The sequence below is a fragment of the Egretta garzetta genome, unplaced genomic scaffold (genome assembly GCF_000687185.1).
Source record: "Egretta garzetta isolate BGI_Z169 unplaced genomic scaffold, ASM68718v1 scaffold441, whole genome shotgun sequence".
In the NCBI taxonomy this organism is placed as follows: Eukaryota; Metazoa; Chordata; class Aves; order Pelecaniformes; family Ardeidae; genus Egretta; species Egretta garzetta.
Window position 1 is genome coordinate 513,469 of NW_009258757.1, and position 25,151 is coordinate 538,619.

General features: G+C 40.5%; 1 protein-coding gene across 4 annotated transcripts in view; it reads right to left on the reverse strand.

Moving 5' to 3' along the window:
• Window positions 1-25,151, reverse strand: part of SLC45A4 (solute carrier family 45 member 4) — a 68,815-nt gene that overhangs the window by 17,523 nt on the left and 26,141 nt on the right. The window lies entirely within an intron of this gene.

The following is a 25,151-nucleotide window of genomic DNA, read 5'->3' on the forward strand; positions in this document are numbered from 1 at the left end:
TTTGGGATGCTTGGAAAGCTACCTGGTTGTCGTATACACATATCCCCCTCTCAGCAAAGCTTTTAACATTTCACAGGAGTTGAACGTTATAGTGGTACCGTTCATCTAAGACCACCAGTGGTCCATGGAGAGTTACTAAAGATTTAATGGACTAAAAATGACGGACAGAACTTGACTGTCATCTGAAATGTCCCATTTCCAAGCACAAAACCGTCTACGTGTAAAATTGAACAACGGACAATAAAAGAAAAAGCAATTATGCATTAACCTTTAGAGAGCAGCTGAAGAGGCTTGCTTATCTGTACCATCCTTGCTTTTTTTTTCAGAACCGAGGTGACAATTCATAGGATCAAACAGAAACAAACTGCATTTATTATGTAATATTTACCTAGGGAAAAAAACCTTATTACAAATACTAATTTCTGGAGAAGGAAAGAAAGTCCCAAAGCCCTGCTTTACACCTCTCTGGCATGGAGAGCAGTGGCCTGCAGATGGCAGACTGGTCCAGAAGAGCAGCTACACTCAGGTCCTTGTGGATCTGCCTCCCCCTCGGTTTATCAGCACAGGTCAGGTAACCACTCTGACATGCGTCTTAGCAAAGCATTAAAAACAAAACAATCAATTCCTTGCAGTCCGACTGATGCCAAGACTGAAAATCTCTGTGTCCTTACCCTGGGAAGGAAACCTATTTATTATTCAAGACCACGCATTGTGGGCGCGAGCAGTATTCAACCTTTGCTGGTGAGATCAGCCTGTACCTTATGCTCCCTGTGCAGCACACTGAGGCATCCTTTACCAAGCAGGATTATACCAATCCCTGCCCAAAATAGCCTATGCTGCAAATTTGGAAGCCTAATCTCCTGCTGTTTCAAGTGCCATTAAATCTTAACTAACGATGCTGACTTCTTCCATGAGAGAAATCACGTTTTCCTGAGACTGGCGCTCTCTGCAGCGATGCAGAAATATTACAGGAAAATAAGACTTTTTTTTTTTCCCCCACAACTTACCATAAATAATTAAATTAACCATCAGGATTCAAAATCCAGGTATGAGGCCCAGGTCTATGTGATTTGACTCAACTTTGGCTAATGAAGAAGCTCATGGCAACAGCCGCCTTGATGAGTACAGAGTTATTGGAAGAGACTTGCCTCTTTTGAACAACACGACCTGCACTTTTGGCCCACACATGCCCATGAGCACTCTGCCCATGGGGAATGGGGAAAGCATCATGGTTTAACCATCTTTCCTTGCCACGGGCCTGCAGTTGAGGCCAATACCGCACGTGGGCACTTACCACACTCCTTTTGCAGCAGGTTTTAGATCTCCAGGGTAGGGCTGTGTTTGTACAGATGGTGCCTTCTTCACATCATGGTTCAAACCACTACCTCTTGCTTAGCTTTTCCAACTGTTTGGTGATGTCTTGGCTGACATGGAAGTTTTAGCTGAGATATACTTAGTAGGGAACACTAGGATTGGGGTGGGGGGGCACGTTAGGTTTAAAGCTCTCATTCAGGAAACCACTGTTCCTCCAGATCCCAACCTGCAGTTGCACCACCCAGCTTCTCTTAATTATCTTAATCACAGATGCAAGCCAGCAACCCAAATAAAAGTGCAGAGAAAACCTCCATCTCCTTGTGGTTTTAATATCCTTTTTAACTTCACTGAGTTTCAACAGCCTTCCCAAGCAAGCAGGTTCGGGCCTTGTGTGTTTAACCAGTACCTCACCTGCTCCAGATGCTAACACTTATCAAGGCCTGAGCTGGCATACAGATGGGGGGGCTGCTTCAAAAAATAGAAAAAATCATGGGAAAGAGGAAACATTTAGTTCAAGGCAAGCCAAACTAAATGGTAGGCGGGTTATGATTCATTTAGGGCGAACGATTTTTCTGCAGGACAGGAAAGAAATGGCAATGAGTAAACACTCATCCCATTTTGCATCCACAGAGCCATCCTGTTGAGCAGCAGTTCCGCAGCAGAGGTTGCTACTCTGTGATGCTAACTCACAGCAGCGAGTCTTTTTTAAGCTATAGCTTCTAACGTTCTTTAACCAACTTCATTGACCTTTGTTATAGAGATCGCCAACGTCTGAAATGATTTGACGTCCTATCGCTGCAAGAGGGCTGTATGTTGAGAACAGGAATTTCTTTCCTGAATTATGCCGTGACTTGTGAATTATGAGCTGGGACATCGCAACTGAGCTCATCCGTCAGTAAACACTTGAGAGATGTGGGGAAAGTTTTGCAGTAAATCATACAGTTACTGCAAATAAACACAGGGGATGAAGGCTAGCAAGAGCTCCGTTACTAGTGTTACAAGCATCACCCTATCTTATATGAATAAACAACCTTAAACAGATAGCTATAAGTAAAATGGATACGATTAAGAGACTTTCTTTTAATATTCCAACATTCGTTGAGACAACCAGCTCACTTCGATGGGGACTATGAGCAGATACAACAAGGCAACACCAGCAATAGGACAAGCAATAGGAGCATACATCCACGGACTGGGGGCCTGCAGAGCTCACCGTCCCTCTGTCCTCGTGGGCACCGCTTTGTCTCCAGTCTACAGTGGTACTTCTCTGGGGTGTATACAAATTTTAATAAAAAAAGTTCTGGAAACAGTTAATCCATTTGAAATGATGACTTCTGCAGAGAATTAGTATCTGTTTACAAATATTTTTCCTTTGACTGTAAAAACTGCACATTTCTAAATTGGAACGATGGGGGGGGGCTTTTATGCTTTATAACCACAGTTAACCAACTGTCATAAAAATGTCCTAAGATTATTAAAAAAAACCCAGTGATTTTTACTTTCAGAATTACTTTGACTTCAGTACTTTCAAGGTCAACTTCGCATGTAATAACTCAAAAACAGATTAAGCCCTGCATTCTGGTTTGATTTTACAGTCCAGTAAAAGAAAGGAAAAAAAGGGGGTTTACCCACCCTCTGTTACATGCCTACAGTTAAGGGCGTCTTATCTTTCCATGTCTGAGTCAGAGGAGAGAGACTGAAATGCTCTCTTAAGAAGGTTTTATTTTCACTGATTGAAAAGGGTGATCTTCCTAGCATCTAAGTATTATAAATAAAAGCCTAAATCCAAATATTTACATTGAAAATTGCTTACTTTGCAAAAGACATGAATCTCAATGATTTCAGAACAGAGCTAGGGATGGAGCTTTTATGGACGGGTAAACAGGACACTTAAAAAACCAAGAACATTATGTTTCGAGATCCTTCTTTAGACAAACCACTTAGATTTTTTTTTTTTTAATTGAACTACTTTTTAGTGGCCAAAATATCTATCTTTAGAAAAAGAGGCCATGATAAAAAAATCTAAACAAGAATTATATAGCCCCATGCCAAGAAAAATGGAAGAATTTCTAAAAAGCTTTCAGTGCTCCCCCAAGTAAACAGGAAAGGGGTAACTTTCAAGGGAAACATGAGCAATTCCCACAGATTGTGTAGTGGTAGAAACCATCAACATGAGCACAACCTGCTTTTTCTCTTGCTGGGGAAGTCATGCTATAGGACTACTTCCACAACCTAAGTGGCAGGGCTCTTATAAATTGCATTCCAAGTGTAAGCTAACAGTTTATAAAATCATATGTGTTTTATATAGTTATGCATAATTCAAAATAGTTATCATTTATTAAGTGAAGTGTATGACTTTTCTTTATCACAAGTATGTAAACGGTGATATCGTCACATTAGAATTTAGTTGGTTACTCAAGTGGAAAACTACTGAGGGGGGTTAGAGAAGATTCCCAGTGGGAAGCTGGTGCACGTGCAAGCTAAAATAAAACAGCACAGGAAAAAAAATCAATTTGCTGGTGGGAGAATTCCCTCCTGAACCTGTCTGACAGTCTGAGCAGAATCCTCACCTGAATGATGTACAGACAGGCAAACAGAGCAACAATTTTAGCAACGGGTAGTAAAGTCAGCTACCCAAAACTTCCTTTTGCATTTGCTTTCTGTATCTAAAGTTGAGATGTGTTATTGATAAGCCGTAGCCTACCCCAGTGAACTCAAACTCTGCAAGACAACAGTTCTGGTGCCTAAAAGAGCCTTCCCTCTTCTGTATACATTTAGTTGTCACCTCTGATGTCTGCACTCAGCACTGTTGCTGGAAAGCCAGGCTTTTGCAAAGCTCACAGCCATGTTCTACCATGGGTCTCCCAGGAAAGAGCTTTCCGAGGCACTGAGCACTACCTCACTGTCCCACGAAGCAAGACTTCAAAACATACCTTGTAGATCGATGTTCTTAAAATTCATGCTTCATACTGGCAGAGTCTACAGGACCTTCATCATTTCAACAGTGGGCTTGCTTTAGCGCCAGACATTTTCATATAAATGAGAAAGTTCCAGACAGATGAAAACTCCAACCCCAAAGTTCTTTTCTCCCTTAAAAGAGGCTGCTCTGGTTTTAGTATCTTGAATGTCTGCATATGATACGCATATTTAGGTTGGCATGCATGATTTGGCAGTAGAAGCAAAATAAGTAAGATGACTGAAAATTGAAATACTTAAGAGACAGTGTGTATATGTGTGTGTATATAGGTAGAATACACAAGTCTTCCAAAATGTTTCCTGCCTCATGACAAGAATGAGCCCCAGTAATAAAACTTTATAGAAATTACGCCAGCAAAGGGCACCAGTCAAGGAAGATAATTACATAGGCTAATGGTTCCTTTCTCTGTATATATATGCTGCTATACCTACACAACTTGACCATATTTTAAAATGGAAAGACGGTTAAGAAGGCATCCAAGCCAGGACAACATGACAACGAGCAGAAATGAAAAGATAAAGGGAATATTTTGACACCAAGAAGTTCCTTCCGATACTTCCATCTAGTGGCAAGGACTCAAATACAGCACATATTTTACATAAACTTGGCTACGGTGATGCGTCTGGCCAGCAGCCCTGCAGCATCCAGTCTCTGATGTGCGGAACAGATGCACGGATGTCGGCTTTGACTAGATTTCAAGGCAGTACCGCACAGCAAGCTTGTCATCCATATGACTGCCTCACCACAACCTCTTACAGCCAAATGTAAAAAGTCCCAACTGCGGAGAGCTGCTATATCCACCTGGAACAGGCTATAACTAGGCTGGGACCAATTTCCTATGGCCAAGAGAAGTATCACGCAGCAAATACTTCACCAGAGGCTACTGAGACTCACATGCGGACTCGAAGGCCAAAGCAGCTGCATCCCATTACCAGTTTAATGGTGTTCCTTTATTTTGTCTGTAATTTTCCACCGCCATGCTTGCCTTGCCAGGTAGCAGCTCCAACAGCGAACCGCCATCTGCCAACTTGGAAAAGTAACCTGGTGGCCTCTTGGGGGAGGAATAATAAGTGCAGGATTATTATTTAGCCTTTTACTGACAGCTAATCTGAGGAAACACCCAGGAGGAAAAAACCATATTGGATAAACAAGGTTAGTATTTGTGCTGTGAACTGAATCGGGAGCAGGTCACAAAGCAGACTCAGAAGTCTCATACAAATCAGTGAGAAAAAGAGCAAAACACAACAACAGCTTCTGTTAGCAGCGACAACTGCCACTGAGACCCTTGTAATATGGCATTTCCCAGCCAGCTACAAACAAACAGGACACTGGCTTCTAGTAAATAAGGGTTTGTTTTTTCCCAGACAAAAAAAGTGCCCAACAATAGTGGGACCAGCACTGCTCACGGTTCACAGGAAATGCTCACTGTGTCACCATCAGTCTAAGGGCTGCGTGAGGTCACGAGTTACATGGAAGAAAGATTAAGTCACATACAGCAGTTTCTATTCAAAACCTCTTTTTGATAAGTTCTATTGGGGGAAAAATAGTTCTTTATAAGCTTAACAATAAGATCTGATATGGGAATAGGACGCTAAGCTCCTATTTTCATTTGTCAGAAATCATCACCTAGAGACTTGTTTATACTCTTAAGTAAACACCATACAAATTTCTGAACTAACATAAGAAGCTGTCATGCCCTGCAAATACTTTGTATTCTCTAATTCTGTCCCTGTATAAAATACTGCATGCTGCTAAAAATATTTTCAATTGATCTGTTTATAATGCATTGCTTATACGAGCTGCTTTGTTTAGACTGTATTTTTAAAGAGCGTAGCAAGCAAAACCAATGTTTGTCAAAAAGCTGTGAAAAAGTTAGAATGCCAGTACCTGCTCTTCCTCTTGTCACAACAGAATCGTCGAAACCACCACAAACTCATGCATTTTAGCTTTAGAGTGTCTATAATGAGGAACAGGGACTTCAGAATGCAGCTGCAATCACTTCATAAATGCACCCCGATATCCCCTCCCTTGTATTTAAAATAAAAATATGGAGTTGCCACACATGTGGGTGTCCCAGAGAAACTGCCAACAAGCTGCACACCTACTTCGGCATCTGTATCACCGTGAAACTTCAATAACAAAGCCTTTTGCTTCTTGCTGTCTCCCCTCAGATTTTAGGGTTTCCAATGGCTTAGAGCTCATGTGGGACTCCGAGCTGCCAAAAAAAACCCCTTATCTGAGCCAATATATGTCGAACCAAAGCACTAAAGCGGACTAAGGACTAGTGCAGTACAGTCAGCACTTGTACTTTGAGTTTATTGCACCCATGAGAAACCACCTTCTAATTTCTGGATTGAAATAGGAACTCTGACCAACAGGGAAGGGATATGAAAAAGCACAGTAGTTTCTCCTGGTGCCCCTCACCATGATTTGAACAGCTTCCAAATGTGGGAGCACCAGCTTTTAAGACAGAAATAATTTTAAGTACTACTTGAAATCAGAGTCTGATCTCATACGAGACAAGAAAGCCTCCAATTTGCACCCTTAACACTACAACATCTTACGGCTGCCGGTGTAAGAAGAAATGAAGCCAAATACTGGACTTTTATTCGAAAATTTTGTTCTTCATCCAATGTACTCCTGCCCAGCCTGTATGGTAAGACAACACTTGCTCAAGCCAAGTGCTTGTGCAGAAGCCACTCTTAAGCTGCAAACTGCACAACAGTACTAGAGTAAAATTATACTGACCAGTACGAGTGATCATTTTGGTTGCAAGCACACAGGTGGAAGAACTCAGAACAGAATCAGTACCATGAGGTTTTTAATAGCTGCTAGCTTTCTACATAAAAATGATAGCCTATCAAGTTGTCGGGCATCTTTATTCGCTCAGTATCTCAGAAATGACCTATTGCAATAAACACCACATAAAATAGGAGCAATATCAAAACTGTGGCTTAAATCTTCCCAGTGGTAAAATTCACATCCTGAAATTCTTCTTGTGCCTGTCAAATAAGAGTTGTTCTGCTTAGCCTGCAACATTCACAAGCTGTCAGCACATTATATACATCTTATAGGCAGGAGTACGTGCACTCTGCAATCTGAACATACTTTTCGGGAATGCAAACTGTCACCCCGTTGCAAGTCTATCCTTTCCTTCCCCCTCCCGTTCAGCTCGCAAACTGTCACCCCGTTGCAAGAAGTCTATCCTTTCCTTCCCCCTCCCGTTCAGCTCTTGTCAGCAGGGCTGTCTGCACAGCAGCTGGGAGGGCTGGGCTCTCAGCCTCACTTGGCTGGTCTGTTATTGCTCTGGATGATACGAAGCAAGGACAGGGTTGCCTCTTGAGTGGGAATGAGGAATCAGTTGTGGGACACTAGAGTGGAGGGATAAAGCAGGATTCCCCCATTTGGATGGGTTTATTAGCACTGAGGGGAGTGACAATCAAGAGAACAAGTAATTAATAGGAATATTACAAGAACATAAAAAGCATGGTACTTCGAAGGACTGATAGCCAAGGGCAAAATGCAGAAAATTCTTTCCAAAACTACTGGTGAAAGTCAGCTGCAGGCCACACTGAACGCATCGGGAAAATCCACAGGACCAAAGAGACACGTGGCAGGGGAGTGGGCTGGAGCACCGTCGGTCTTCCTCTTCCAGGACGGGGATCCGCTACCTGCATTGCTGTGACATGCAAAACTTTTACAGCAGATTCATGCCTTTAAAATGCACCTACATTTCTGCTTCAGTCATTCCCAGTCATAAGGACAAGATCGTAGATGAAAGACAAGATCTAGATTTGAGATATATGAACAAAAAAATTAATAGGACTATTACAAGGATGAAATTAGGTTAGATATGCTGGAAAAACTGTCCAACATTTCCTTAAAACTTGTATTTCAAATTTTAAGTTTCCTTCGTAGTGGGATGCAAACAAGTCACACTTTTACAGCAGAAACAAATCCCAAAAATTTGGAAACTATTACAACTACATGCCTTGCCTACAACTAGACTAGAGCCGCCCATTTTGAAAGAACAGCAACTAAACTGGTAATAAAACAATGCTCTTGCTCTCCAACAGCTTCAGCACAGAAATATTAGTGCAATGTTTCACATACAGAGTCCTGGGGGTATTTTTATGTTGTAGGAGGATAATATCCCCTTCTGGCAAAGCTATTCTGCCTTTCAGTATAGCAATAGCTTTTGAAATTACCCATGCAATAGCATGCCAGCAACAACCATGTTGGGTTAAATAACACTTGTGAAAAATGGAATTAAGGAAGTAAGTGACAGGCCTCTTAAAGGATTTCATCATCCAGTTTTCCCATTTTCTGTCTCGGCTCAATTATTGCTTCTCTACCTCCTACAACTGTCCTCCTCTTCTCAAATTTGGCAACTGTGGGAGTCATCAGTGTTTTATTAAGCTCTGCCGTTCTGCCAAAGTTGTAGAAAGGTTTATGTGGCTTCCCTGGATTTCTAGTTTATAACCCAGTTTTATGGTGCTGTGTCAGGAAGGAGAAGCATATGGTAAGAGAAGGGAGCCAAAGGTACGCATAGAAGGGGGAGAGGGGAAGCAAAAGCCTGAGAACAGCTGAGATCTGAGACATCGGAGAAAGAACACATGCACTGATCTGCAGGCAGGCAAATACGGTTTTCCTTTTAGCATGATCACAAATGCTGTCAAGTAATGCTTTTAAAGCTTTAATTATTTAAGTTTCTAACCCTCCTACTAACCTACTTCCACAGGAGTAACCTGTAGTAATTCAGGTAGAAGATTATTTCTAGCTTACTGCCCTTATAGCAATCCAGCCTCCTACTTCCTTATCCAATATATCAAGCAATTGCTCATAGACATATATGCCAATATTAGCTACTCCTGCTGCTCCTGAAGAGGAGAAATCAAAGGCAACACATATGACATGCCCTGCTCAGGGAAAGACCAAAGAATCAATTGATGTATAGATTTTTTACAGTAAAAATGCTTGGCAATTCTATAGGCTGCTTAGCAATTCTATAGGTTGCAGAGAATGACAGCCTTAGCAAAACGATGGTATTTATTTTATCCAGGCCGCATTCAGACCAGTGAAAAGTGCCAGGTTTACTTAAGCCAGAAGCTGAACCTTTTATACTCAAACACTGACGGTGTCAAACAAGCTTTCTCCATGCTGCAGCAGGTAATTAAGCTCCAAAGAGGGCAAGGAACCGCAACGTTGCCAAGAGCTCCTATCAACTGCTAAGACTGATTCACTGGAGTTTACTAGATTATCTGCGCCGCACTTTATGGCTCTTGGGAAACTTATTTTTAACTTTTCTTTCTCACTTATTAACCAATATTTAGAAATACATCACTTTGATGGTAAGAAGAAATTTGCATCGCAGGGCTTAACGAGCTGAAATTGAATATAGATTAAATCTGATGCAACTTCAAGCGTGCTGAACCAGCAGTAACAAAAAAAAATCCTTTTAGCTTCCACCAAAGAGCAGTTTTAGGGATATAATAAAGGTGTTTACATCAAATAAAAAGCTGAGAACTTTCTTCACGGTCCCAGAAAAATGCAGGTCGTACTCAATTATACATATATAGATAGATAGATATAGATATATATCAGTACAACCCCCCAGGGCTAACATCACAGTGTCAGTGTATTTATTCCCAACCTGCAAATGCTGTCTCCTGTTGCTGGCCAGTTAAGCAAGCTACAGCTACAGGACGACTCAAAGGTCACACGCAACTACGCTACCATCCCTTTCCCCATCACTCACAAGTGTCTAAACATATGGAGACACGTATAGGGCTGCAGCAATCAATAAATTGTTTCCCCACACTAATCTTGCCCTCGCTTTTACGGGATGTGATTAAAATGCATCAGCTGTACACGATGCCCCACTTCAACTCCGCGCGCATTACGTAAGACTGCAGCACTTCACCGCTCTGTCTCGCTGCAAGATCAGACATCAATTACTGTGACATGTGTTGCCTGAAGATATGCAGCATCCCAGTTTAGCCAAAGCTCAATAGGGTTTTTCGTCACCACTTCTGGAATATTGGCAAATTTATAAACAAAGGCACTTTGGCTCAAATGCACTTTAAAATTCCCAAACTCAAAAGACTCTTACATGTACAGTAGAAAATCTTTCAGCACTAACTCGCAAGCCTGTTCTGTTAATCAAAGTAGAGCTTTTGTTGCAGTGATTAACACATTAATACCCTAGAATATAACAGCTGAACCAAATCCTAACCAAAAACTGGTGTTAACACCTATTTTTTCCTCCAAGTAGAGCCAAACCTGAACTGTTAACTCTGAAATCCATGTCCAACCCAGACTGATCTGACCCTCTCCCATCCCCTAAAAAAATCTGGTTAACAAATAACTTTTCTATTCTGCTTAAAAACAAGTTTTCAATTAAAATCATACTTGCTTAATGGGGACCTATTTGACATGGAGCAGCTCATAGCTGGGAGGGGCCTGCCCAGCAGCATCACGAGGCAGCAATGGGTGCAGCCCGAGCCCTTGCTTGGGTGCTCTGGTCCTGTGCTGCTCTGCGGTGCAAGGATTTTGTGCCTAATGGAAGCTTTGACTACCCTTCTGCACTGCTCTAACCAGACCTCACAGGAAGGTAGAAGCACAATTAACCTCACTAAGCAAGGACAAGATGAAGAGCAGGGCTAGGACATCCCAAGTTTTATGAGACTCGCTCAGAGTTCAGACTTTAAAAATACCAATCGAGCAAAGGAAACACTGAGCTAGAAAGCATCACCTAGAACTTAAACACCCATTCACTGCAGCAGTCTACTCCTGATGTGTCCGTTCTATCCCACCAACCCCCAAGCCCCAGGAAACCATAAAGGATCTGGTTCACGCTGCCAAACAAATGACTGGCATATGCTTAACCCAGCATGGCATCTGGTCAGTGTATCCAGGAACAGAACTTGAAAAAGGAGGGCAAACAGACTTGAAGGTAGCCAAAAAAGTATTTTTTGTTGAGCAGGCAGCCAGGCAGAATATGGTCAGCACAGCATTTGCGCCCCTGAATTGCAAACAGCAAAGAGAACAGTTCATTTCCAGCCTCAAATTGCACTTACTAGGAAATACAGTAAGCGTACGGGCAGAATAAAACACAAGGAGGTCATCTTTGCACTGATAAAAATCAGCCTCTTCTCCCCAAATTTTTAGGCTTGACTACCTGCTTGGAAGTCACATGAAAGTGGTGACTCAAGAAGGTGGGGTTTTGGCCCATGTCCCCCTGCAGATACCATTTGAGAACCTTCATCTTCTTCAGGACTACTGACCAGGCAGTCAATCTCTAAACTTCAGCCGGGATCACACTTGCACAGTTCTTTTAAGGGTCAGTAAATGGTGTAGGCAGCTCCTTCTACTCCAGCTCTCTTAAAGCAAAACAAATATAATAGCTAATAATCATTACAGGTACCTCGCATAAACGTTGTATTCTAAAAGCCATTTTTCCCCGTTAGAAATGCCCAAACTATTCAGAAGGGAGAAAAGCTGCATTGATCCTACCTCCGCCCCTTAGGCCATTCATGCAGCCTCAAAGTGCTTTACTCCTTCTTTTCAATAAGCAAAGCCTCCCCAAAAGCCACCATTCCCACAACAGACTTACAAAAGGTGTATTGTTAATTGTTACTACACTGCAAACCCAACCTTCTGGCCTTTCTAAAGTCTTTGGGACTACAGGTTTGTGTGTGATAAGAACAACCACTCTGCTGGAGACTGTTTTTGTCACAACTGTGCTACTGGGAAGCCCTAGCAGCTAAGTCAAAGAACAGTAACACTGCCTTCACTTAAGTTATTTGCCATTTTTAAAATGTTGCTGAATTGTACATAAACACAGTGATTCTTCTCATAATTTATCGCATACTTTAAAAAAAAGAGAGGAATTTTGAAAATAACCCAGACTATGCTCCTGAAGAGAAACTGCATTCCTCTACGCCTTTATTGAGGTTAATATCAAGCGAAACATAATTCCTATTTGCTTTGACAACCAGCAGGTTGTAGTTCGCAGACATGGTTTTCCACGTAGACCGTTGCTCCAGGAAAAACATAGCAGCTCACCAGTTGTTTTAGCAATTTCTAGACATAGAAATGCTGGTAACAGCACTACCGTACAGAGAATTTTAATCAGCTGAGGGTTCCCCCCTCATAAAAGAAGTGGTCTTCCTCTATAGCTATTCACGCCACCAACTGCCTGCCTTGCGGGTAAAGCATTATAGAAAGCCATCCTCTCAGATGAAATTATGGGGGCTGATTAAAACCACAGTGTGGTGTTTATGTACCCTGCCTCAAACTTTCCTACGCGCTGCCTTCTATAAACTTATATGTTTTGGCTTGAACATTAACTTACATGAAACACATTCTACACCCGTGCCAGAGAGATTTCAAAGCAGAGCTGCTTTCATATTGAAGTTTCCTAAACTTTAGCTATATAAAAATCTTGATCTTAGCATTTTGAGCTTACAGGGTCATACTACAAAGTTGCACACACAGGAAATTTTGGTAACTAGAGCAGAACTTAACCCCCAAGTCTCAGCCAGTAATCCAAATACCAAGCTTACCATGTCCCGGAGGAGTGGCTCCCCCACTCTTATTCAGCTGTTTAAAACCTACACTGCTTGCATTCCTATATGAAGAATAATGAGATCCATGGAGTCACTTTGCACCAAATAACTGGAATTGATAGTTTGGAATGAAATGAAAACACGCAAGATGAAAAAGGCTTCTTACCGCAGACCCTTTTATACGCAGTCTTTACTTGCACGTGTTATGTTTCACAATCGGTGAGGCTATGCATGGAAGGATAGATTTACCAATAAAATCTGGAGTCAAACAAGCAGAGCACACCAGCAAATAAACCAGCCAACATTTCCTTTCCAAATGTGAAAATTATGAGAATTAGGCCCTAACAGGGACAAAGTGGAACAGCGCTGTTTTCCAAACAACCAGACAAGTATTTTTATCATGTCATGAAAAGCAGTTTTACTTTACATCACTCTGCTTATAACCTTTTTCTTGTCATTTGAACAAGAAGAATAGAATGAGGGCATATATATATATGAGTTACAGGTGTAGTCAGCAACACATCATCGGAATAAAGGTGTGTGTGTGTATATATATATATATGTATCTATGAGTTACAGGTGTAGTCAGCAACACATCATCCAAAGGAAACTTAAATAAATTTTAAGATTGAAACCTAAAGAAATGTTAAGGTTGAAACCTAAACAAATGTTAAGATTGACTTCGGCAATCCTTTTGTATCTGATGGAGAGAAAGTTGTACCAACTCCCTCCCCTGCAGGTTACAGTTTGAAAACATTTGAAATTTTAAACGTATTTGCCACATCAATGGGATAGGAATCCATAGTGCAGAAAAATAACCTTCCCCTTCATTTATCTGCATAACCTCTCACGCATGCTGACTGCTATCCAAACCAATGGAGTCCCTGGCATGAGATTTATGACCCGTGACTTTGACTACCTCAGAGAAGGGGGGAGCACTAGTTAAGAGTACTCCTTAATTAAATTACAGAGAAAGAGCCACCCTCAGCTTTTTAAGCCATTACATCATCCTATTTTCTCATTCCATCCCCCAATATCCCGAAAGCTCTCCCATGCACTTCTTCAGCTCCTCCACTGTTACACAGTGTGCCTGTATCTGGGGGTGGGGGGGACACCAGCAAATCACTGGGGAAGGGGTGTCAACACTGCTGCTCACCACAGGTTGCTAGCCATGACCTCAGGAGATGCTAGGCAGTTCAGGTTGGTAACCCGGGTTTTCTTGCATACCGCTGTTTGTTGAACCAAAAAGGAAAGAAGAAAACTGTAAACTCAATTTTCATTTCAGACCGATGACAAAGTTTCCTTCTGCTCTCATTTGAAGTCAGCGTAAAGTTGGTACCATTTGATTTATGTTGCAAAGATTAATATTAGGAATATATCCTCTAGTGATAAAAATGCAAATCCTTCAAATAAGCAGTTTTTCTAAAAAGACAGATACAGTGAAAGTCAGCGTAAAGTTGGTACCATTTGATTTACGTTGCAAAGACATTAATATTAGGAATATACCCTCTAGTGATAAAAATGCAAATCCTTCGAATAAGCAGTTTTTCTAAAAAGACAGATACAGTGCAGAACCCCTTCAGAGGTGATAAACTGGCACCAAAGTCTAGCAACCAGAAACCTATTTTTGCAACGTTTTATGGAATAATGACTCAAGGGGAGAAAGGAGCAGAGCACAATGCAGCTGTTTTTCATTTCTGCTGTAGCTTAGAACAGAACACCAGATCAGATGTTTCCGAGGCTGCAGCGGCATCCCATCGCTACATAAATTGTCCAATTTGCATCAGAGAACGATAAACAATCATTTTTAAGTCACCTGATGTAGTCCATGTAAGACAGCAGGTATGCCTGTAATGACTCTTCCTTGCCAGAAAATGTCTGGCTTGGTTAGACACTATGCCTGACTTTCCAAATCAGGCAAGGAAAACACAGTGAATGCTGCAACTGTATCCACTACAACTAATCTATCCTGGTAAACAATCATTTATCTAAACACCCGAGGCATGTTGTTTGGTTTAGATTTGTGAAGATTTCTCCTACAGTGTCAAAGTTTACTACTAATTTTAGAATATGTAATTTAATATTAATTTTCCTGCCACCTACATGAACTTGGAAGTGTGTGAACTTGATCTCCATTCTCCAAATAAATACTTTAATTTCCACAAGTGTCCAGATACAACATTTGTACATAACATTAAACACCTCCAGATCAAGAGCTCATTTACAGCCAGAAGGATATTTTTGGAATTTGCATATTATCCTGCGGGACCTCAATTCTGATAGACTGAATTATTGAAAGACCATTGTTTACAGAGCAGCACAACTGATAAAAGGAGGAAATTCATGTTTTTAAACAGTCTCTACATGAGCACACGTAGGAAATGCTCCATCTCAGTTTATCACTTGAGCCAGAGAGAACATAAATCGGGATCCGGATGACGACAGAAATTCAAGGTTAAGATGATCTGAACAGAAAGCTATACAAAATTTATCGGCATATTAAAAGAGATTGCAGTGCCTCATGGTGGGACACTTGCCAAAGACAAAACTGATACCAAGGACAGGACCAGGCCACTTGTAGGGACTGATCCTTTCTATTCACTGCTGGCCGTATCAACACTTCTGTGGGGAAAAGTAGTCTTGCTCTGGAAGTGTGTTAAGGCTTCTTGAGCTAAGTGTGGAAGCAGTTTCTGAAGATTGCTTTTCCCAGAAACGTCTGTGTTTTGACATTACTTTTATGGTAGTTCTGGTTTCCAGGTAATTTGCTTCCCTCAAATGCTTTTTACTTAGTGTTCTGGAGGTAGACGATGAAGTTGTGATTTCAGCATTCAACTGCTCTAGCTCTGAGTTTAAGCTCATCTGACTTTCTCCAAAGTCTCCCTCCAGCTGCTATGCAAAATATTGGTGGGGTCACATGCAGGAGTGCCTGAGGTTTCAGATGCCCGATACCCGTGTCTATGCAAAACACCAGCTCTGTCTTCACATGGCCCACTCCTTGCAGCCTGGTAAGATGGCATCTTAACTTTGCTGTAGAGCAGTGTAATGCAGCAGTCACCATCCGCTATATGTCATGGAAACTCAGACTCAAATCCTTCTGTTTATCCAATCCCAAGAAGGTATTTGCACCCAAATCTTTACTTTTCAGAAAACCACATGGACACAGGGCATTTCAAGGTTGAAACAACTTCCTAAAGCACCTACTTTACAAAGGGCTCCAATATAAATAGGGACAACTGAGACAGACGCTACAGTGACAGCACAGTTTAGAAGACCTGCGTTCACAAACTTCTATGCTAGTTTACACGAAGTGGAACAACAGTTTCCAAAGACTACGACTGGAAGGGGGAAATGTTTTTTGCTAGACATCCTCCCCAGCAGTGGGAACAGGGATTACACATTTTTCCCCAAATAACAAGCAACCTAAACCTCTTCTAAGTTTCAAAGCATGGGTGAAACCACCTACGAGGTCTAGCAGCACTTTAGTGCTCTTGCTAGCCACTATCTGCCCATCGTTGCCCCCAGCTAAAAGTCTTTCCCTCTCCTTTGCCACCTACTCATCCTATTCTTCTTTGCAGCATTTAGGCATTCAGGTCATTCTGATTGCGGGCAAATTATGCTTGCTTGTCTGGTGAAACCCTTATAAATCCAATTTATTTCTGTAGAAAACCAGGTCATATTCAGTTTACATGCTCTGCATCAACTACACTGCAAAAAATCTTCAGCTGGAGCTGAATTAACATTCATTGGTGGATCACCAAATGTTAATACAGTATATTGCTAGGTTTATCTATTTATGGAAAAATCTGCATCTCTGTGCTTTGTACCCACTGTTACTCAAGACTTCAGAGACAGGAATATGTTTATGGAGTGACATGAGCTATTGGGGATTTATCCAAACCAACGTGAATAAAATCTATAACCTGTTTTTTCCCCATTTAGTTACATGGAGTTGCATTAAATTTTCTCCCCGGACTGAATCAGCAGCTTAAAACTTTTCCAATACCTTCTTGCAAAATAGCCTGCAGGAAGCGTATCTGAAACCTTCTCAACTGTTGTTCAGTTAAAAGAGGATGATTAAAATGGAGTCCCAGAGGGTGCATCACAACAGAAATACTGTTGCAACAAGCATGCAGGAGACTCAGAGGAGAACAGAGCTTAAGGGGCTGCAGCTTTGACAATCCTCTTGAAGCAAGCTTTATTAAAGCATTACGTGATTTGGCAACAGCCTGTTGACATTCTTTTCATTTCAAAAGTGGCCTTAATTTTATTTCCTTGAAAAGTAAGACTCCTGTTCATTAAGGAGTTCTCAGCCCTTCCCTTTTCATAACCTGTTTCACAATCCACGCTCGAAAGAAAACCCATTGATTTGAGTCTTGGCATTGCAAGTTTCAAAAGCTGCGTGCCTGAATCTCGGTTCCGCATCTGGAAGTCTCCTCCACCAGAACCCCATCCAAAGAGCTGACAGGTTTCTTTTTACAGTAAAGACCATGCAATTGCCTGCTGGAAAATTGCCCTGGTGGCAATTACTTCGTAATAAAGAGCGTGGAAGCACTATCATGTTGCATCTGTTATCGCTATGGCAAAGTTACCTCTCGGTCAGAGGTGAGGGTCAAACTCAAATTCAGAACAGAAAACTGAGACTCAAGACAGCCGCTGCGTGTGCGCATGCATTCACAGGTTCACCTGACATCTTGCTCTCCAAGAGGGTGTTTAGACAGGAGTATAAAATGATGTGGGCTTTGTAAATTTGGCTGAGAGTGTATGTGGGTGGAAAGCAGATTAAGAGGAAGGGTTTAGGCTAGGAAAGAGGTTGTGTAAAGGTGCGTTTAAAACCAATTTTAGCACATTTTCAGGAGGCCGAAGTCTGCCGCCTTACTGCTCCCATCCTTTCCCCACTACCCACAGGAAATCTGTGAAAAGGAGCACTAAAAATACAGGGATCCTGCAGTTCCTCAAGTCCCTTTCTACTCCAGAGCTGCCCTTGAAAGCAGAAGAAACCCTATAGGCTTGTCTTGGCTATAGGAACAAGGCAGGTCCAATGCACGTGGGAGGGAAGAACTGCAAGACAATTCAGTCTCACAACATAAAAGAGAAGTTAAAAGCACATTTACAACAGACCAAAAGAAAATTTTAAAAGTATTGACTGATATGCAAATTAAAACCAACAACAACAAAGATCTGCTTATAATATAGCCCCATAACCAGTTCAGCACTATTAGCCTGTAGCAGCATTATTAACTGGGCCTTATTTCTGTTATTTTACTAGATCTCCTTGGGGTGGGAGAGAACAAGAGATTTGGGAAAGAAGGGGAACAAGAGATGTCAAAGTACTCCTAAGTAATTTCAAAAATTTCAAACCTTGGCTACTCAAGATGAAAAGGATGCAACATACTGGACAGAAAAGATTTACTGGTAGAAAGAAGCATCTACGTAAGGGTAGAGATGCCCATTTCCTTCTTAGGGGATGATTATTTTTGGAGGCCTTAAGCTCTTTCCACAAATCATAGACTAAAATGTCTATTGCTGCAGGAAAAAAAAAAGGATTTGAAGAACAGAGATGACTATGAAATTAAAAGTTGCTTTTAAACCTCTATCCTTACATAAGAGCTGACAGTCTTGCGTTTTTATACAGTTTGCTTTGACTTGTAGCGTGCTTTTTCTATCGGTCCACAGTTCTCAGACCTGTTAGCATTTCTTGCGTGTCATATGTGGTCACTCGCACTAACCTCAGATCACACAAGCTTTCAAGAGGAAAGCTTCTGAGGATTCAAAGAAGTGTTATCACATGCAATTTTTTACTGCAAACACTCTTTATGCTAGAAAAAAAGTATTAACATTCCCCCAGTACACAATTAAAAGATCAAGGACTTTTGTTAAAGATTTGGAATGGAAGAAAACAGCACCAGAGCAAGTATGAGACTTATTTTAGAAGCAACTTCTTTGGCAGACCTTACTCATCCAAAAAAAAAAAGGGAACAGAAAGTTACCTACTGCTAAGTAATAGGAAACATGTTTCATGCTATGGGAGAAGCCTCTGTATTCCTTCTTGCTTTCCCAGTAAGGCCATTCATCCAAAGTCACACAGTCTGTACAATCCTAAAACCAGCATGAATCCTCATGTTACCCCAGCTGAAAACCTCCCATGTGTTATCAGTTGTGCCTCTGAAGGCCAGATTCAGTATTACTTAAAGAAAAACAAAACATTAATGTAAAAAAGCTCTGTAACTAAGAGCTATTGCAGAACTGCCAGAGCATGTGGCATTTGCCTTGATATGAAAATAAAGCTTCTACTACCCCCAGGATTAAAAAAATCTTAATAGTTGCACAGTACCTTTCTTTTAAAGGTGCCTTAAAAGTATCCTTAACCAAACCTTCCACTAAAGACTACATGTGTTCAAGAAGTGTGCTGCTATTGATTTGAGGTCAAAAGGTATTTTATGTAAGAGAACAGCAATATATGGTATGAAAGCCTTACTGACTAGCTTGTTCGTTAAAAAGAAGTACAGTAAAATTAGTCTTACACAACCCCTTAGTGGGCATAAAATCAGTCAATAAGTAAAAAATGATGGGTGGGGAGGTTTTATAGGGCAATTAACATGTGCCTCAGGCACAATATTTGCAAGTTTTATACATTCCACCACTTGAGATCTGAATACAAACTTTACACGATCTTAAAGACTAACTTCAAAGCTAACAAGGCTGAAAAGTGTATTTGTTTGTTATTCTAGGTTTTCTGGATCCACTGTAAATTTAATTCTTGTCCTTAGGTTAGCTGTGTTACAGTCCCCTCCTGGGACAGTCAGCTCTCAAGTCATTAATTCTTCCAAGGAAGAATTCAGATCCTGCAATTCACTCTCAGCATCAGATGCAGCTATGCCTGGGAGCCCAGATGCAACTGGATCATACAGGAATTTAACTCAAAGAGCAACTCAAACAGTTTCATCCTGGTAAGACAAGGTAAGGTAAAGCACAGCTCAAATGGCAAGATGCAGCTTTGTAGAAAGACAGTTATAAATACATATAACCGTAACATAAGTGTAGCTTCTGGCAGAGGAATAAACTCGACTACTTGATCTGAGCCGAAATAAAAAGTCAGTCCTGCTTTATGTTGAAGAGCTTCCTCCATCTGCGAGCGTTTTTCCAGCCAGTCAGCCTTTTTTCACTTGAATTATAGGCAGCCTCTAAAAGCTCATCCAAGCCCTTTGTTCCCTTCTCTCTCACCAGACCTTTAAGGTTTTTAGATTTCCTTTGAACTCAGGCTTAGCCTTAGGAAGGCTATCCTCTTTCACACTGAATTGAGTCAGCAACTGATACCTTAATTCCTTGGAAGAAACATACCTAAAAAGCTAATTTACCTGTAACATTTCATGGTTGGTTTCTAAATACATCTCTATAATCTCCTCTTTACCTACATGCATTCTTCTCAGACAGGTATCAACACTAAATTTCAATGGGGAGAATTCACCACTTCATACTAGCAGTTGACTGCGTACCATTAAATCTCTTCAGCATAATGACTCCTCAGCTACCACTTTTGAGATTTCTCAGCATCAGCAGTTTGAATTATTGCTTAACACACTTTTTCCATACTGGCAGTTTCACATGAACTAGATTTCAAGACCCTTTAAAAGCATGGTCTGCTAAGCTTTAGGCTGGAAGAATTTTGAATGTTATTTTTTTTCTGAGATACTGTATCTAAATGCTTTAACTGAGAAACGACAGCTAAAAGCCCCAAACAGCTTTTTGACATGGATGAGACATAAGAAACGTGTCTCGTATGAGACATGAGTGACTACAGTATTTCACTGATTTGAAAGCATATAATGAGAGAAATAATTTCTCTTCCAAATGAAAACAACCTATGGTATTCCGGACTGCTTAGCTCAGCCTTTCTCTTTATTAAAATCTATTAATTAGCGCTGAAGCACGCGGTTTCCAGAAATGCTATTCCATAGCATTACTAACAAGAACACCATGCTCAGGGCTGAGCTTAAAATGACCGACTTCAATATTTAATACTAGACTAGCTAATGTTTACTACAAGAGCCCATTAACTCTCACAGCAAAACAAAGTAATGCTGTCACAGATAGGCACTCAGATATGAAATGCATAAAAATCAAGGCTATTGCTATACCGTATCAGAGAAACATCCCTAAATTTTAAGTGACATTGTAAAGGTAAGCAGCACATGTAAACTGTTCATGTTTTTCCTTATGTAAATGTACATAGTTTCTTTTTAAAAGCACTAGTGTAATATATTTAATTTATGCAGGGGAATGAGGAACAGTTCTGGTGCTGACAGTCACTTCTGTGCCTATTAACTATTCATAAAACACTCAATAGCATTGGAAAGAGCCTTTGAAGCAACAGTAAAGGCTTGGCAAAGCTTTTATCATATTAAATATAAAACGTGAAACTTCATGTTTACAGCTACCACTACTCATTAGTCAGACAGCAAGTTTTTGATGCTGAAAGCAGCAGCCACCCCAAGTCACAGAATACAGATTTTTTTTTTTCTTCCATAGTCCTAATGAAACAGGCACTTTTGAGAACTGAAATGGATTTACTGGTTGTATTAGCACCCAAATCGTGCTTGAATTACAACTGAAATAATCTGCAGTTAGCAAATTATGTTCTTTATTAATGGTTTAAAGTGCTGTTAACAGAAGCCATGTATTGTGATTTCACTGAACAAGTTTCTTCAAAAAGCTAACAGTTTCTCTAAGTTTACACCATACCAGTCATTAGTTTCTCCTCACTTTCATTCACTCAAAATGCCTTGCGAAATAATTTCTAAAATGTATCCAAATTTTCCAGGAACTGTTATGAATTGGAAGTAGATTTAGAGATTTAAATCCTTAGAAGCCAAGTTTAATGATGGAAGAAAATACACCGTCATTTATAAACAATAGCAGGGATTTTAATTCCCTCTCACAGATAAGCAGCATTAAGTACCAGATGTTTCAGAAGACAAAGGCCCCATCCTGCTCCTACAGAGTTTATACATGTGGCTGAAATGTGACCGGGGAAGCAAACTGTGGTGTTCATGTACAGAACATACTCAACAGCAACAAGAAATCACTGTTTCTCAAAAAAATCTCCGACTGAGGAACAAGTAAACCTAGAGAGCTGAAAGCGCTGACAGTTTATTTTCTAGTAAAGTTTTAACACTGGCTGGGAGGAACTGCTGACTGAACAGGTCTCTAAAAAAAAGGTCAAAGATTTCTAGAGATCAAAACTTGCAAAAGTGCCAACTAATATAATTTCATCTGGAGCCAGTCTGGCACTTCTCATATGTGGCGTATTTTTATATCCTCTGGATTCTTCTAAATAAGTTAGCTGCTTCATTTTGAATTCTTAAGTTGCAGATAGCAAGAAATCAAAGAGCAAGTTAGAATAAAAAAATTAGCCCCCCCATGTAATACATATTTGGCTTGTTCTTGTTGCTAAGCTACTAAAGCCCAGTTATGACTACAAGGCTGTTACAGATTTGTAGCTGCATTTCTGACAAGGCAATGTAACATCAATCTAAGCAGAGCAATAAAGATTAAAGTCACAAATCAGAACTTATTTTGGTAGGGGTACAGCAACTCGGGCACTTCCAGACCTTTCCAATTCATCCATCCATCCAAGCAGCTCTCACTGCTGCCTTTAGTTCTTTTGTTAAGTATTCAAAACTTCAGGAAGTTTAAACACATGAAGAATTCAACCACTGTTGAATTGGAAAGAGACCATCCAAAGGACTATCTCCTCCAGTTGCTGAAATCTCGTGGCTTACAGAACAAGACAGGCTGTTGATCTGCCAAATCATAACTACACCTCTGATCCAGGGTACACAAAGATCTAGGAAAGTCAAATACCTGCAAGCAGAAAGTATGTAACACCATACTAACGTGCCTAAGGTCTTAATGGTGGTATCAGATAAGAATCTTAGATTATTTCAGTGACCAATGTTTTCTCTGAGATAGAGAACACAAGCACACACCGTCAAGTTTAATTGTTAATATTCAACACACATCCGTAAGGAAGAGTCTTTTTTGCATACCCAAAAGGCTTCTGGTTCTTCAATTTATTATAAGCAAAGTTTTAGCTGGTTGAGTCACCACACTTCCCCAGGTGCCACTTCTCAAAAATAGTTTCTCAAGCCAATTTAATCTCACAGAAGACAACTGAATGTTGCTTTTACCAAAACAAGAAGCAAAGGGAATATTACAGCAGTTTGACAGCTATATGCAACCCCCTCCAGTGAAGAATAAATATAGCTCATGTTGAGGCAGACAGATGTTGAGGTTGATAAAGGTAAACAGAACCATGTAAGAAGTAATTACCAAACAGGCTAGATAAGTCACCCGTGAATAACTTAACCCTTCAGTGAATCCGACATTGTTTAGTCCCCTGCTGAGGGAACATGAAGCCAGAGCATGAAAGATTTCAATTAGTTCCCAAAGCGCTGACATTTGTCACCAGCTACCCCCATTACTTATCTATGCAGCGTGGAGCATCATCACTGCATCCCCACAGCCTTTTGCATTGCTCTGTTGATTTGCTAGCTTTTCTAGCAGAGAGCGCTCTTTTCTTCCCTTCCCCCAAATCCCAATGTTATTGGATCACAGGGGTTAGGGAAGGAAGGGAAGAGATATTTCTCAATTATCTGGAGGAAACAGATCTGCTAGAAGAGCTCACAAAAGAAATGTAACCTAGTAGACTGGCCAGTAATTAAGAGGATAGTTTATTTATACTGTCTGACCTTACTCTATAGTAAGGTAAAAGTCAGCTTAGCCAGCTATACATTATAAACACGCAAGTGCCAGCACAAACAAGAAAGCAAACAAAAAAGTACAGATCACTTACAAAACTGGGGGTCTTCTCCACGTAAAGCAGGATGCAAGTTTTTGCATTGACGGTAGACAGTAATTGAACCAACGCTAAGTCTCTAAATCTCAGCTTACCCAAAAGACAAAACCTCAAAACACATTATGGGCATTATAAACATTCCTAGATGAAGTTGCATGTGTTTTATTCAGCAAGTCAGGTTGATCAGAAAGCTCCTGTTTGGGGAACACTTATAATCTGTTTTAACTATGCCACCCATAGATCCAAAAAGGACATTTGATGAGCTCAGAAAATGAAAATTTTCAGGAAAACTTGGAGGCACAACTCATCAGCATCTCTTATGACACTAAGTGCACTGATTATTGACCCCTCTGTTGATTCAAAACAAATTTCATAGGAAAACACATTTCTACCTGCAGGAAGACTCCACAAAAGAATTTGTACATTGTATGCTCACAGGTTCAATCTCTTATGCCCTTTTGTCATATCAAATAGAAAAATACAGATGTTTCATTTGAGATGTTAACCTGGAAATCTTTAAACAATGTTGTAAGTAATATTCAATTAACATTATTTTAGAGAGCTGGTCAAGTGCTTCTGCTTGGCCACAGCTGAGCATGCTGTGAGGTACAACTGCATGTATAAGCCAAAGCAAACATTAGCAAATGTATAATATAGAATCATAGATTCTATAAAATGTATAATATGCACATATTTTATATACATTTATACAGTGCACACACATTGTTGATTTATTCATTCATGGAAGCATGCTCAGTCTGGTACTTCCATTCAGTTTCATGTAATATTTTCTGGTATCTGATAGAGAACATGATTTTCTGGATTTGATGAAGGTAACACCAGACACTGTTAGTACTGTAAGCAGTTTATTGGAAACCTACCTGCAGTACTTGCCACGAAATTTAACACTGCCTACTCCTACTCTAAAGCCCATTCCCCCCCTCCCCCCCCCCCCCATTATTATCTAAAGCTATTGGCATCGTGCACATACTCATGTGTTATAAACTAGACAGATGAATCACATAAACCAAGCCTCACCAGTGGTTTGAAATAAATGCAATATTTCACTAGTAGTTGGAAAAGCCAATTTATCGAACTGTTTATTCTTAAGTACTGCATCCTGAAATATTTCTCCCTAAACGAAAGAAATCTTCACTGCAATCCTTTACATTCTAATGTTGTTTCTAGTTTCTAGGACACTTACCTTTTAGTAAAGGATTTTAGACTTAAATCAGGTTAAAATTTTTACAGAGGGAAGCAACATTAGACAGAAGATGAATGCATATAGAAATCCTTCCCACTTAAACATGGTCACACAATTCAATCTGTGGCACAGCCCATAACTAAAACAAAATCTTTTTTACCTTGTGTATGTTTAGTTTTTAGACCCCTTTTCCATCATCTTCTGACTTCAATCAATGCAGAAAAATATAGA